The following is a 15,674-nucleotide window of genomic DNA, read 5'->3' on the forward strand; positions in this document are numbered from 1 at the left end:
CCCACCAGGCCCATCTCTCCTTCCCCTGCCCACGCAAGCGGACGATGAAGATTTTGGCTTGCTCCCGGAGTCATCTAACAGCAGGCCAGCACCGGCAGCACCTCCGTCGCCGCCACCGTTATGCCGCTCCCAGCGGAAGGTCAAGGCTCCAGACAGATTGAACCTTTAACTGGACCTTCAGAATGGACAAAAAAACTTTTCTCTCACTTCATGTTGTTTTCTACGACACTGTAAATAATGTTCAACACTGTATTTAGCTCCACACCACCCCCGCCGGACTCATTTTTAACAGGGGGTGAATGTGGTGAACCACTGTACACCTGGATTTGGGGACGTAAGGTAGGACCTGTACTACAGGTTCGCTGGTAGCTCCTGCCGGTTGGCACCGCCCAGTAGGAGGAGTATAAATATGCGTGTCCTCCATTTAGCTGCCATTTTGCCAGCTGCAGCAGGAGGCCACGTATCTGACTGCAATAAAGCCACAGTTATACCCAACCTTAGTCTTTGTGCAATTGATCACGCATCACTTATATACGGGTCCCTGGGGACGGTGCCCATCACACTCCCCAGGGTCCAAAAACTGACAAAATGTCATTGAATAGCGGTGGGGAACTCACAGGTGGACCCAACGGGAAACCCCCTGAAAATCAGCCACAAATGAACTGTGAAATGTTTTGGGAGAATCGAGCCCTTCGTTCTGGTGCCTTGCACTATCGAGATTCATTGAAATTCCACATCGTCTAACTTCCTTGCTTTAACAGTTAACAATAGTTCAGAATATTTCACTCAGTTTCATTATGACCACGTGATTTACGAATTAGGTTCTAAATTGACAGAACACTGCACAGTTCACATAAAATATTGTCGGTAATGTTGGACTTTTAAAACCTCCGTAATGTTCGACCAGTTTACTCACTCAAAGTTTTACCCAGATGCCCTTAGTTGCGAGATGAGCAAAGGACAAAACAGGTTCACAGTTTAACGCAATTTTATTCACGATTCTATTACTCAAGAAAATATGACTCAGACTCACAACTGAGCTTTGGGTTTTACCCGCACTTCGTAAAGGATGCTGACAGGCTACGATCACTCGATGTGGGTGTCGTCTCTGGGTTTGAAACTCGGGGCTGTGGGGACCCAGCTGGCACCAGGTCCCTGAGGGAGACTGTGTCTTGGCAGCTGTCGGGGTACGCCTACTGTGGGTTTGCATGGAGTAGCTGTACCCTCTCGACCAACAGGTCCGCCTTGTGGAGCCGCACATGTTTGCGGAGGAAAACAGGTCCTGGAGCTGCCAAACGCTGCCTGGGGTTCTTTTCGTACTATGCTCAGTGGGTCCAAAACTATGCGGACAAGGCCCGCCCACTCATACAGTCCACCCAATTCCCCCTCACGGCCGAGGCACAACAGGACTTCGCCCGTATCAGAGCTGATATAGCCAAGGCAGGGATGCATGCAGTACACGAGTCACTGCCCTTTCAAGTAGAAAGCAACGCTTCGGACGTCGCCCTCGCCGCCACCCTCAATCAGGCAGGCAGACCCGTGGCATTCTTTTCCCGCACCCTTCATGCCTCTGAAATTCGGCACTCATCCGTCGACAAAGACGCTCAAGCTATCGTTGAAGCTGTGCGGCATTGGAGGCATTACCTGGCCGGTGAGAGATTCACTCTCCTCACTGACCAAAGGTCAGTAGCCTTCATGTTCAACAACACGCAGCGGGGCAAGATCAAAAATGATAAAATCTTGCGGTGGAGAATCGAGCTTTCCGCTTATAATTACGAGATTTTGTATCGCCCCTGCAAGATCAACGAGCCCCCAGACGCCCTCTCCCGAGGTATATGTGCCAGCTCACAAGTAGACCAACTCCGAGTCCTACACGACAGCCTTTGTCACCCGGGGGTCACACGACTGTACCATCTCATCAAGGCTCGCAACCTGCCCTACTCCATTGAGGACGTACAGACAGTCACCAGGGACTACCAGGTCTGTGCGGAGTGCAAGCCGTATTTCTACTGGCCGGACCGTGCGCGCCTGGTTAAGGCCTCCCGCCCCTTTGAACGCCACATTGTGGATTTCAAAGGGCCCCTCCCCTCCACTGACCTTAACACGTATATTCTCAGTGTGGTCAATGAATACTCCAGGTTCCCCTTCGCCATCCCATGCCCAGATATGACGTCCGCCAACGTCATCAAGTCCCTCAACACAATCTTCGCTCTGTTTGGTTTCCCAGCCTTCATCCACAGTGACAGGGGATCTGATGAGCTGCGTCAGTTCCTGCTCAGCAGGGGTATCGCCTCCAGCAGAACGGCGAGCTACAACCCCCGGGGAAACTGGCAGGTAGAAAGGGAGAACGGTTTGGTTTGGAGGGCCGTCCAGCTGGCCCTACGGTCCAGGAACCTTCCAGCGTCTCGCTAGCAGGAGATCCTCCCTGATGCACTGCACTCCATCCGGTCACTACTGTGCACCGCTACGACTAACACACCCCATGAACGTCTTTTTACCTTCCCCAGGAAGTCCACATCCGGGGTGTCGCTCCCGACTTGGCTCGCAGCTCCACGACCAGTCCTGCTCCGTAGGCACGTCCGACTCCACAAGGCGGACCCGTTGGTGGATAGGGTACTCTTGTTCCACGCCAATCCCCAGTATGCCTACGTTGGTACCCCAACAGCCACCAAGATACGATCTCCCTCAGGGACCTGGCACCGTCAGGTTCCTCCCCTGCCCGGCACCATCCTCCCCTTCCCTGGCGATTCCATCATTGTCCCCACCAGGCCCATCTCTCCTTCCCCTGCCCACGCAAGCGGACGATGAAGATTTTGGCTTGCTCCCGGAGTCATCTAACAGCAGGCCAGCACCGGCAGCACCTCCGTCGCCGCCACCGTTATGCCGCTCCCAGCGGAAGGTCAAGGCTCCAGACAGATTGAACCTTTAACTGGACCTTCAGAATGGACAAAAAAACTTTTCTCTCTCTTCATGTTGTTTTCTACGACACTGTAAATAATGTTCAACACTGTATTTAGCTCCACACCACCCCCGCCGGACTCATTTTTAACAGGGGGTGAATGTGGTGAACCACTGTACACCTGGATTTGGGGATGTAAGGTAGGACCTGTACTACAGGTTCGCTGGTAGCCCCTGCCGGTTGGCTCCGCCCAGTAGGAGGAGTATAAATATGCGTGTCCTCCATTTAGCTGCCATTTTGCCAGCTGCAGCAGGAGGCCACGTATCTGACTGCAATAAAGCCACAGTTGTACCCAACCTTAGTCTTTGTGCAATTGATCACGCATCACTTATATACGGCTCCCTGGGGACGGTGCCGGAGGCGGAGTCCCCCAGGGTTCCAAGCCCGGTCTTAAAGGGATCATTACATTAAGGGTACATTTATCATTCATCACACTCCCCAGGGTCCAAAAACTGACAAAATGTCATTGAATAGCGGTGGGGAACTCACAGGTGGACCCAGCGGGAAACCCCCTGAAAATCAGCCACAAATGAACTGTGAAATTTTTTGGGAGAATCGAGCCCTTCGTTCTGGTGCCTTGCACTATCGAGATTCATTGAAATTCCACATCGTCTAACTTCCTTGCTTTAACAGTTAACAATAGTTCAGAATATTTCACTCAGTTTCATTATGACCACGTGATTTACGAATTAGGTTCTAAATTGACAGAACCCTGCACAGTTCACATAAAATATTGTCGGTAATGTTGGACTTTTAAAACCTCCGTAATGTTCGACCAGTTTACTCACTCAAAGTTTTACCCAGATGCCCTTATTTGCGAGATGAACAAAGGACAAAACAGGTTCACAGTTTAACGCAATTTTATTCACGATTCTATTACTCAAAAAAATATGACTCAGACTCACAACTGAGCTTTGGTGGGTGGGGGGGGACCCGGCTGCCGCCAGGTCCCTGAGGGAGACTGTGCCTTGGCGGCCGTCGGGTTACGCCACGTAGGCGTACTGTGGGTTTGCATGGAGTAGCTGTACCCTCTCAACCAACGGGTCCGCCTTGTGGAGCCGCACATGTTTGCGGAGGAGAACGGGTCCTGGAGCTGCCAGCCACGTTGGGAGCGAAACCCCGGAGGTGGACTTCCTGGGGAAGGCAAAGAGACGTTCATGGGGCTTTCATTAGTCGCAGTGCAAAGGAGCGACCAACTGGAGTGAATGGCATTGGGGAGGACCTCCTGCCAGCGTGAGGTCGGGAGATTCCTGGACTGTAGGGCCAGCTCGACGGCCTTCCAGACTGTCCCATTCTCCCGCTCCACCTGCCCGTTTCCCCGGGGGTTGTAGCTGGTCGTCCTGCTCGAGGCGATGCCCTTGCTGAGCAGTTACTGGCGCAGCTCATCGCTCAGAAATGAGGATCCCCGGTCGCTGTGGACATAGGCGAGGAAACCGAACAGAGCAAAGGTGGTGTTGAGAGCTTTGATGATGGTGGCAGACGTCATATCAGGCCGGGACGTTGAGTGTCTTTAAGACAGAAGTTGATAAATTCTTGATTTCTCGAGGAATTAAGGGCTATGGAGAGCGGGTAAATGGAGTTGAAATCAGCCATGATTGAATGGTGGAGTGGACTCGATGGGCCGAATGGCCTTACTTCCGCTCCTATGTCTTATGGTCTTATGATCTTATGAGACGACGAAGGGGTACCTGGAGTATTCGTCGACCACGTTAAGAAAGTACGGGTTTCGGTCGGTGGAGGAGAGGGGCCCTTTGTAATCCACGCTGAGGCGTTCAAAGGGGCGGGAGGCCTTCACCAGGTGAGCTCGGTCCGGCATATAAATGCGATATATATATAACAGTGGTGACTACCACATTCTGGAAGTTTGTTACATATTCATAGTCTTTGGAGTGGGTAATCACAAAGTCCATATCGCAATAACAGGTTCATGCCTTGACTTGAGTGCTTTTGCAGATGGCCAGTATCAATTCCAGCCAGGGTCTCATGAGACAGTTTCTGTTCCTGGCCTATGTGTATCTTCTCAGCCTGTTTTCAGGACCACAGGAACCACATAAAGATTAAATAAATTTGAAAAAGAACCAAAGGGGAAATTTAGAGGATGCTTTTAACTCAGCAAATTATTATGACCTGCAAACAGATTCAATATTAATTTTCAATAAGTAATCATATATATACTTTGTGGTAGTATGTATTGGGGGTCATGTGGGACTGGAAGCCCTAATGTCATTGGCTGACAGATCCCGGGTCCTGGTTGGCCGTTGGCCTCTAGCTCCGCCCTGAAGGCGAAGTATAAGAAGCCGGAGTCTTCTCCCGCAGGCCAGTTTACTATCGAGCTGCGGGGGAACAGACACGCTTAATAAAGCCTCATCGACTTCACTCTATTCGTCTCACGGAGTCTTTGTGCGCTACAATTTATTAAGTGTGCCTAAAAAGGACTATGGAGCTCAGGATCATTCCGGAATGCCTGAGGATCAGCCCCCACGCAGTGAACGCGGCAGCAGCCTTCAAGCACTGGCAGACTTGCTTCGAGGCCTACCTCAGAACGACCACCGGCCGGGTCTCAGAAGACCAAAAACTGCAGGTCCTGCACTCGAGGGTGAGCACGGAGATTTTCTCCCTCATCGAAGACTCGGAGGATTTCCAGACGGCGTTCGCAGCACTGAAAAGTCTCTATGTCCGCCCAGTTAACCAAATCTACGCTCGCTACCAGCTCGCGACGAGACGGCAAGCTCCCGGAGAATCGATGGACGAGTTCTACGCCGCGCTGCTGATTTTGGGACGAGCCTGCAGCTGCCCGTCGGTGAACGCAAACGAACACACGGACATGTTAATGCGCGACGCTTTTGTGGCAGGTATGCAATCCTCCCAAATCCGCCAAAGACTTCTAGAAAAAGAGTCGCGAGGACTCTCAGAGGCCCGGGCCCTAGCAGCCTCCCTAGACGTGGCCGTGCGTAATACCCGCACCTACGGCCCCGACCGCGCGGCGACCCATTGGGCCCCGTACGTACCCGTCGTGGCAAACCCCCTACCCCCCCCCCCCGGACACCCCACAGGCTCGCGCGGTCCAAACACCGAGTCGCACCAGGGGCGCCCGCTGTTATTTCTGTGGCCAGGCGAAACACCCCCGACAGCGCTGCCCAGCCCATGCAGCTATCTGCAAAAGCTGCGGGTAAAAGGGCCATTATGCGGTTGTGTGCCGGTCCCGCGAGGTCGCCGCTGTCCCGGGGGCACAGGGAGACCTGCAAGCAGTTTATGCGCCCCAACCCCCCCAGCACGCCATGTACGACCCGCAGGCGCAGCCGCTCTGGGTCCCGACCACCGCGGTCCCGGGAGAACTGGGAGCTCTGCACGCCACCTACGCTCCTCAACCCCCCTCCCCGCAGCCCATGTATGACCCGCCGCCGGCGCTACCGCTTTGGGTCCTGGCCAACACTCTCCACGGAGAGGAGGGAGTTTTGCGCGTCCCTAACGCCACCCTAACCCCCACCCCGCGCCCCACGCCTGACCCGCCGGCGCCACCTACTTGGGCCCCGACCACCGCTGTCCCCGGTGAGGGAGCTCCGCGCGGTCCTAGCGCTCGCGGTCCTAGCGCTCCCCAGCCCCCCCAGCACACCATGTGCGACCCGCAGACCCCGCCATTTTGGGTCCCGGCCACCACGAGGGGAGGAGGGGCGCCGCCATCTTGGACTGCCCCAGACCTGTACGACGTGTGGGGGCGGCCATTTTGTCCACCCCCGCCGCCATCTTGTGACCCCCCAGCCACGTGCGATGTATGGGGGCGGCCATTTTGTCCATCCCCGACGCCATCTTGGACGGCAACAACTGACCCCACTCCACTACTACAACCACGTCTCGCTTCAATCACGCTCGATCAAGCTCGGCCCCGGACACTCCAGGCGACGACGACAACGGTGCTAATAAACGGCCACGAGATGCCATGCCTAGTTGACTCCGGGAGCACGGAGAGCTTTATACACCCCGACACGGTAAGACGCTGTTCCTTGACCACCTATCCCAGCGCACAAAAGATTTCCCTAGCTGCAGGATCCCACTCCGTACAGATCCAGGGATTCTGCATTGTTACCCTAACAGTGCAGGGGAGGGAGTTCAAAAACTACAAACTAAACGTCCTTCCCCAACTCTGTGCCCCCACCTTGCTGGGATTAGATTTCCAATGCAATCTACAGAGACTTACGTTCAAATTCGGCGGCCGAATACCCCCACTCACTATCAGCGGCCTCGCAACCCTCAAGGTGCAACCCCCGTCCTTGTTTGCGAACCTCACCCCAGATTGCAAACCCGTCGCCACTAGGAGCAGACGGTACAGCGCCCAGGACCGGACCTTCATTCGGTCCGAAGTCCAGCGGCTACTAAAGGAGGGCATAATCCAGGCCAGCAATAGTCCCTGGAGAGCACAGGTGGTAGTAGTGAAGACAGGGGAGAAACAAAGGATGGTCATTGACTATAGCCAGACCATCAACAGGTACACACAACTAGACGCGTACCCTCTCCCCCGCATATCCGACATGGTCAACCGGATTGCCCAATATAAAGTCTTCTCCACCGTGGACCTCAGGTCCGCCTACCATCAGCTCCCCATCCGCCCAAGTGACCGCAAGTACACAGCCTTCGAGGCAGACGGGCGATTATACCATTTCCTACGGGTCCCTTTTGGCGTCACAAACGGGGTCTCGGTCTTCCAACGGGAGATGGACCGAATGGTTGATCAACATGGGTTGCGGGCCACATTCCCGTATCTCGACAATGTAACCATCTGCGGCCACGATCAGCAGGACCACGACGCCAACCTCCAAAAATTCCTCCAGACCGCCAAAGCCTTGAACCTCACGTACAACGAGGACAAGTGCGTTTTTAGCACCGATCGGCTAGCCATTCTGGGCTACGTAGTGCGCAATGGGATAATAGGCCCCGACCCCGAACGTATGCGCACACTCATGGAATGTCCCCTCCTGCACTGCCCAAAAGCCCTGAAACGCTGCTTGGGGTTCTTTTCATACTACGCCCATTGGGTCCCCCAGTACGCAGACAAGGCCCGCCCCCTAATACAGACCACGACCGTCCCTCTGTCGACAGAGGCTTGCCAGGCCTTCAGCCGCATCAAAGCGGATATCGCAAAGGCCACGATGCGCGCCATTGACGAGTCCCTCCCCTTCCAGGTCGAGATAGACGCCTCCGACGTAGCTCTAGTGGCCACCCTTAACCAAGCGGGCAGACCCGTGGCCTTTTTCTCCCGGACCCTCCACGCCTCAGGAATCCGCCACTCTTCAGTAGAAAAGGAAGCCCAAGCCATAGTGGAAGCTGTGCGACATTGGAGGCATTACCTGGCCGGCAGGAGATTCACTCTCCTCACGGACCAACGGTCGGTAGCCTTCATGTTCGATAATGCATAGCGGGGCAAAATCAAAAACGACAAGATCTTAAGGTGGAGGATCGAGCTCTCCACCTTCGCCGGGGTGAGGGCGAGTGCCGGGTAGGGGCGCGAGGGCGAGTGCCGGGGAGGGAGAAGAGGGCGAGTGCCGGGGTGAGGGGGTGAGGGCGAGTGCCAGGAAGGGGCGCGAGGGCGAGTGCTGGGGAGGGAGAAGAGGGCGAGTGTCGGGGAGGGGGGGAGAGGGCGAGTGCCGGGGAGGGGGGGAGAGGGCGAGTGCCGGGGAGGGGGGGAGAGGGAGAGTGACAGGGAGGGGGGAGAGGGCGAGTGTCAGGGAGGGGGGGAGAGGGAGAGTGACAGGGAGGGGGGAGAGGGCGAGTGTCAGGGAGGGGGGGAGAGGGCGAGTGACAGGGAGGGGGGAGAGGGCGAGTGCCGGGGAGGGTGGTGAGGGCGAGTGCCGGGGAGGGGGGAGAGGGCGAGTGCCGGGGAGGGAGGTGAGGGCGAGTGCCGGGGAGGGGGGGGAGAGGGAGAGTGTCAGGGAGGGGGGGAGAGGGAGAGTGACAGGGAGGGGGGAGAGGGCGAGTGTCAGGGAGGGGGGGAGAGGGCGAGTGACAGGGAGGGGGAGAGGGCGAGTGCCGGGGAGGGAGGTGAGGGCGAGTGCCGGGGAGGGGGGAGAGGGCGAGTGCCGGGGAGGGAGGTGAGGGCGAGTGCCGGGGAGGGAGGTGAGGGCGAGTGCGAGTGCCGGGGTGAGGGCGAGTGCGAGTGCCGGGGTGAGGGCGAGTGCCGGGTAGGGGGGAGGGGGCAAGTGCCATGGAGCAGGGGAGAGGATGAGTGCCGGGGTGAGGGGGTGAGGGCGAGTGCCAGGAAGGGGCGCGAGGGCGAGTGCCGGGGAGGGGGGGAGAGGGAGAGTGACAGGGAGGGGGGAGAGGGCGAGTGTCAGGGAGGGGAGGTGAGGGCGAGTGACAGGGAGGGGGGAGAGGGCGAGTGTCAGGGAGGGGGGGAGAGGGCGAGTGACAGGGAGGGGGGAGAGGGCGAGTGCCGGGGAGGGAGGTGAGGGCGAGTGACAGGGAGGGGGGGAGAGGGCAAGTGCCGGGGAGGGGGGAGAGGGCGAGTGCGAGTGCCGGGGTGAGGGCGATGTGGTGTTGGGTGCTCTGGTGCACAGATGAGCCAACACAGTTGTATGTGGTACAACTCTATTTTATTTTAACTCTTATAATACAGTTCGTTCTGGATACTCTGCACGTGCTGTCTCCCTGAGTGTGTTTGGTAACAGATCTGTCCTGGTCCTCCTCTGCAGCGAATACTGACCACCGGGGGTCGTGTCTGTGCTTTTATATCTTTCTGTCATTGGTTGTGGTGTTGTGTGTTCTGATTTGTCTGTTGGTGTGTCTATCATGATGTGTGTGTTTGAATATCATGACATCCCCCCTTTTTACAAAGATATGTGCCTACGTGGTTATAAATATAATTGTGTCGTGAGTACATCTAAGAGTGTGTGTGTGTGTTGTGTACAGCGTGTGTATATGACGTAACTATTTACATGGGGCGATGTCGGGTGCGTCACACTAACAAGGTTGTACCATAACAAAACTTGGATGCGAGAGAAAAAAAAACTTGAACATTGGTCTGGTCAGACGATATCTGGAACAATAAACAACAACAGGTTATAATACAGAAGTGTTTGACTTTTTGAACGTATGAACAGCGTTATAAGTCCAGTCTAATGGGTGACCGCCTCAAGAATGGGCTGGTCCTCAAGCCGGTTCAGCTGTGGAGATTTGGGGTCACATTGGTTCACCTTGGACTGTTGGAGGTGATGCTCTTGCCGAAGTCTCTACTTTACCATTTGTTGTACTTCGTGCAGTGCTTGGTTTTTTCATTCGTGCAAATATAACATTCAACATCTTTGTTAGTGGTGCCTTGGCTGTGGTTTGGTTCTGGTGGCGATGGAAGGGGCATGATCCGTGGCATCTCCACGAAGTCATCCTTGGGAACCAGTGGAGGATCCGGCGTGTGCGTACGGTTCAGTTGCGAGCGTGGAAGGCGGCGCAAAGCTCGCTGATTGCGCCTACGCACCAATCAATCCGCCCTGCATGCCAGGAACAAGGTGGAGTCTTTTTTCTTTTTATGTTTGTGGTGGACGGCATCTTGTAGCCGATGGGTCGTTGCCATCGAAGTAGCACCATCACTAATATCATGCAAGGCGATGACTGTGCCAGATGTGGAAGTTGGCCGAGACCGTGCACGCTGGTTCCGGCCACCTGCTGTGCCGGAAGGGCGACTCCGCAGAGAAACATCGAAGCATGTCGCCTTGGAGAGAGAATTGTTGCTCGCATCAACGTCTGGCTATGGCGCGAATTGGTGTGTCCATCTTGGACCGCCGGTGCTGGTTGCCACTGCCGACCCAGTGGGACTGCCACGCGATCCATTCCCTGTCGCCGTGGCATCCGCCGTCACCCTGAGCGTGCCATCACCGAGGCCGCAACACCGCCCGTCCGGAGCAAGGTCTGGCGTGCGCAAATCAGAGTCGGCGCTTGGCTGCTCCCCATCTGGAGTCCGGTCTGCCTTCCGTCGATGCCCCCCGTCCGGAGTCCCAACAGGTTCACTGGAGGCAGCCGAGATTCCCTGAAGCTGCACTTCTGGAGTCGGAACATGCAGGAATGCACCAACCAGTGGAGAGGGTCGAGCCATCGAGGGTGGAAGCGGTGCGCCGCCACCGCAGTCGTCAGTGGTCCCACCGTGATCGTCGAGTGCCTCGGTACGCACTAGGCGAGGTCTGTCACCTTGCACCTTTTGCATGGGAAGTGGGATGCTGTCGTCACTCGTCTCACATCCCGTGGATAGATCCTCATTAGCAGCTTGCTGTTCACTAGGGTTGGGTAAATTGTCAGAGTTTTCATCTGGTGGTGCACACCATGTCGGTGGACTGTCATTGTCTTGCCGTTGTCCTTCATTTGGGCTTTTCTTCTTTGGAATTTTAAATCTTCCCCCAGACATTGCAGAACCTTGTTTATTACCCCCAACTTCTCCCATATGTATGGTCTCGAATATAGGATCCAATGTTTCTATCGACATTGTACTATTTTCCAAAGAACATTCCGTTTCACTTTTCTTCTCAGGTACCTCATATGTATCTTTGTCTAATGTACATGCCTTCATGGTCTCTGGGTCTGATTTTGCTGGGACTGGCATGGTCACAGTCTCTCTTTTACTGTTCTCAATTGCCCACATTATACTCCCCATACATAACTGCTTAATCACTGGGGTTAGTGTGGTACAATGGATAATCGGGTCGACCTTATCTGCATCTTCACCATTAGTGGAAAGCACACTTGGTTCACTTGAAACTGCTGCGGGTTTTAAAGTCGTTATCTGGCTACTCGATGTCGGTGTCCTCAGGATTCTTGCTCCAAAGTTCTGCTCATTTATCAGTGGAGTGTGTATAGGTTCAATGCAATTAATGTTCCCCTCAAGGTTTGAAGAGTCATTACTGACTAACTGCTGGTCTCCGAAGTTGGGATTTTGCGGCGTTGTGTTGAAGGGAGACATTTGTCCCTGCTGTAGATATGATTCAGGTTGTGTTATTTCCATTACCTGAGGATCAATGTCTTGTCCATTTTTTCGATCCGTACTAAAACACTGGCAATTCTCAGTCTGCTTCTTGCAAGTTAAACATTCAATTAATTTCGTTAGCAAATCCTCAGCATCCTTCTGTGGCCGTGCAGCATTATTAATCTCTGTTCGGCTATAATGATCCTGAAGGTCAGCGCATAAACCTTTTTTCTTCGGGCTTGGACGAGGCGATTCCTGTGGCTTGTCTTCAGTTGGGCTTGAACAGTCTTCAGCGCTGTGCCCTTCATTGTAGCATGAGAGACCGTCATGGTCATGCTGCTGTGTAGTGGAGCATGGTAGGCTGTTATAGCCTTCTTGCTGTTCACGTGAGCATGGCAGACTTGCATCGTCTGCCGCTGGTTGGTCAGGAGAGGTTGCTAGACCCTCATGGTCTTGTTCCTGCAAGGACTGCACATTGGAGTCTTGCGTTGCTTCTATCGTGGAGGCTGTCAACGAGCTCTCTGTGGAGGCTTGTGACACTGGAGTCACTTCTTGTTCGTGCAAGGACTGCGCTCTGGAGTCTTGCGTTGCTTCTATCGTGGAGGCTGTCCACGAGCTCTCTGTGGAGGCTTGTGACACTGGAGTCACTTCTTGTTCGTGCAAGGACTGCGCTCTGGAGTCTTGCGTTGCTTCTATCGTGGAGGCTGTCCACGAGCTCTCTGTGGAGGCTTGTGACACTGGAGTCACTTCTTGTCCGTGCAAGGACTGCGCTCTGGAGTCTTGCATTTCTGCAATTGTGGAGTCTGTCCACGAGCTTGCTGTGGAAGCTTGTGACACTGGAGTCACTTCTGGTTCATGCGAGGACTGCACTCTGGAGTCTTGCATGTCTTCTTTCATAGAGTCGGGAACATTGAGCGGGACGTGGACCACGCTCTGTGTGGCAGCAGGGCGCTCTCCGTGTGCTTGCACCGCTCCCTGTCTGTTAATGTCAGGCTGCAGCATCATCCGGTACTGATAAGTTGGAACGTCATATCTGCTGGATTGAAGATCCTCAAATCCGAAAAATGAATCCGCATCTGCGTCGGATTCAATGTGGGGGTCGCCAATGTGCAACACGAAAGGTTCGTCCGAGTCATAGTCGTATAGGACCACGGAGCTGTCATTGGGCTCGCGAGGTCCGGAAACACTGTAAAGATCGTCATCGAAGTATTCGAGGTCGGAATCATCGGCTTGTGCGTAGGTAACTGCTTGTCGGAGGGTTCTTCGGAGGTCAAATTCATTTCCTGGGTCAATTTGCGGCAATGTTCTGTCATTCCAGGTGAGGGAAGGTTGTTTTACAGCTTTAACAGATTTTTGTTTTTTTGATTTGGGACGTTTCCCTTTTAAATTGGATTTGGGACATTTCCCCTTTAAATTGGTGCAGTCTGGGGCCTCTGACATCCTGACGCTCGGTATGTAGCACGTAGGAAGCGACTGCGCATGCTCAGATCGCTGTTCCTTTACCGATGGCCGTTTTCTTGACTGCGCATGCGCAGCATCTCGCGCATGCGCAAACGAAACTTCCGGTTCTGCGCACTGCTCGCGCAACTGTGCTAGCGTGATACCTTTAGCAAGATGGCCGCCAACCTCGACCCAGCCCTCTCTCAGGCCCGGGATTTCGGCCTCTGGGAATTCGGGCTCTGGGATCCCAGCCACGAGGTGAGTACTGCAGCTTTTCTTACCTTTACTTGCCGATTGGATTGCGTTTTCTTCACAGTACTTGGAGAATTTGTCCAGGACTGCCTGGTAATCGTACCTTTGCTGCCTCCTGAAGAACCTGAACCTTGTGAATATTTCTCTTGCCCTTGCACCGGCGATGGTGAGGAGAAATTCAATTTTTTCGCTATCATCCAGGTCTTGGAGTTCAGCTGCCACCAGGAACAATTCGAACCATTGCCGGAATCGCCGCCAGTTTTCGCGGAGATCGCCGTAGCACTGGAGCGGCTGCGGAACCGGGAGTTCTATCATTTTGCCTGGGCACTGCTGGTTGTCTGTGTACACTGAGGTATGCCGGCAGGTATCGATCCACTCCTGTACCATGTGGTGTTGGGTGCTCTGGTGCACAGATGAGCCAACACAGTTGTATGTGGTACAACTCTATTTTATTTTAACTCTTATAATACAGTTCGTTCTGGATACTCTGCACGTGCTGTCTCCCTGAGTGTGTTTGGTAACAGATCTGTCCTGGTCCTCCTCTGCAGCTAATACTGACCACCGGGGGTCGTGTCTGTGCTTTTCTATCTTTCTGCCATTGGTTGTGGTGTTGTGTGTTCTGATTTGTCTGTTGGTGTGTCTATCATGATGTGTGTGTTTGAATATCATGACAGGCGAGTGCCGGGTAGGGGGGAGGGGGCAAGTGCCATGGAGCAGGGGAGAGGATGAGTGCCGGGGTGAGGGGGTGAGGGCGAGTGCCAGGAAGGGGCGCGAGGGCGAGTGCCGGGGAGGGAGAAGAGGGCGAGTGTCGGGGAGGGGGGGAGAGGGCGAGTGCCGGGGCGAGGGCGAGTGCCGGGGAGGGCCGGAGGGCGAGTGCCGGGGTGAGGGCGAGTGCCGGGAAGGGGGCAAGTGCCGGGGTGAGGGCGAGTGCCGGGGAGGGGGAAAGTGCCAGGGAGGGGGGGTGAGGGCGAGTGCCGGGAAGGGGGCAAGTGCCGGGGTGAGGGCGAGTGCCGGGGAGGGGGGGTGAGGGCGAGTGCCGGGAAGAGGGCAAGTGCCGGGGTGAGGGCGAGTGCCGGGGAGGGGGAAAGTGCCAGGGAGGGGGGGTGAGGGCGAGTGCCGGGGAGGGGGCAAGTGCCGGGGTGAGGGCGAGTGCGAGTGCCGGGGTGAGGGCGACTGCCGGGTAGGGGGGAGGGGGCAAGTGCCATGGAGCAGGGGAGAGGATGAGTGCCGGGGTGAGGGGGAGAGGGCGAGTACCAGGAAGGGGCGCGAGGGCGAGTGCCGGGGAGGGAGGTGAGGGCGAGTGCCGGGGAGGCGGGGAGAGGGAGAGTGACAGGGAGGGGGGAGAGGGCGAGTGTCAGGGAAGGGGAAAGGGAGAGTGACAGGGAGGGGGGAGAGGGCGAGTGTCAGGGAGGGGGGGAGAGGGCGAGTGTCAGGGAGGGGGGAGAGGGCGAGTGCCGGGGAGGGAGGTGAGGGCGAGTGCCGGGGAGGGGGGAGAGGGCGAGTGCCGAGAAGGGAGGTGAGGGCGAGTGCCGGGGAGGGAGGTGAGGGCGAGTGACAGGGAGGGGGGGGAGAGGGCGAGTGCGAGTGCCGGGGTGAGGGCGAGTGCCGGGTAGGGGGGAGGGGGCAAGTGCCATGGAGCAGGGGAGAGGATGAGTGCCGGGGTGAGGGGGTGAGGGCGAGTGCCAGGAAGGGGCGCGAAGGCGAGTGCCGGGGAGGGACAAGAGGGCGAGTGCCGGGGCGAGGGCGAGTGCCGGGGAGGGCCGGAGGGCGAGTGCCGGGGTGAGGGCGAGTGCCGGGAAGGGGGCAAGTGCCGGGGTGAGGGCGAGTGCCGGGGAGGGGGGGAGAGGGCGAGTGCCGGGGCGAGGGCGAGTGCCAGGGAGGGCCGGAGGGCGAGTGCCGGGGTGAGGGCGAGTGCCGGGAAGGGGGCAAGTGCCGGGGTGAGGGCGAGTGCCGGGGAGGGGGAAAGTGCCAGGGAGGGGGGGGTGAGGGCGAGTGCCGGGAAGGGGGCAAGTGCCGGGGTGAGGGCGAGTGCCGGGGAGGGGGGGTGAGGGCGAGTGCCGGGAAGAGGGCAAGTGCCGGGAAGAG

This window comes from Scyliorhinus torazame, chromosome 6 (assembly GCF_047496885.1).
Source record: "Scyliorhinus torazame isolate Kashiwa2021f chromosome 6, sScyTor2.1, whole genome shotgun sequence".
NCBI lineage: Eukaryota > Metazoa > Chordata > Chondrichthyes > Carcharhiniformes > Scyliorhinidae > Scyliorhinus > Scyliorhinus torazame.